Below are 294 nucleotides of genomic sequence, written 5' to 3'. Positions count from 1 at the left end.
TGTAGTCCTAACCTAGCATGCACGTCTTTATGACCAATGTGCTAACAAAGACTGAAAAGACGAAGACATTCAATTTAATTCAATTTAATTTATAGTATCAATTCATAACAAGAGTTATCTCGAGACACTTTACAGATAGAGTAGGTCTAGACCACACTCCAGAATTTACAAGGACCCAACAGTTCTAGTAGTTCCCTCCAGAGCAAGCAACAGTGCAACAGTGGCGAGGACAGACCGACCCAGGCTCTTGGTAGGCGGCGTCTGACGGGCCGGTTGGGGTCAGAATGAAGAGTG

General features: G+C 44.6%; 1 protein-coding gene and 1 long non-coding RNA gene across 2 annotated transcripts in view; both read left to right on the top strand.

The window, feature by feature from the left end:
* LOC116697215 (uncharacterized) overlaps positions 1-294 on the top strand; it is a 142,360-nt gene that overhangs the window by 63,793 nt on the left and 78,273 nt on the right. The window lies entirely within an intron of this gene.
* hprt1 (hypoxanthine phosphoribosyltransferase 1) overlaps positions 1-294 on the top strand; it is a 13,213-nt gene that overhangs the window by 8,775 nt on the left and 4,144 nt on the right. The gene's annotated exons all lie outside the window — the stretch shown is intronic.

This window comes from Etheostoma spectabile, chromosome 10 (genome assembly GCF_008692095.1).
Source record: "Etheostoma spectabile isolate EspeVRDwgs_2016 chromosome 10, UIUC_Espe_1.0, whole genome shotgun sequence".
Lineage (NCBI taxonomy): Eukaryota > Metazoa > Chordata > Actinopteri > Perciformes > Percidae > Etheostoma > Etheostoma spectabile.
Note: the sequence above shows the minus strand (reverse complement) of the source record. Positions and strands in the feature narration are given on the sequence as shown.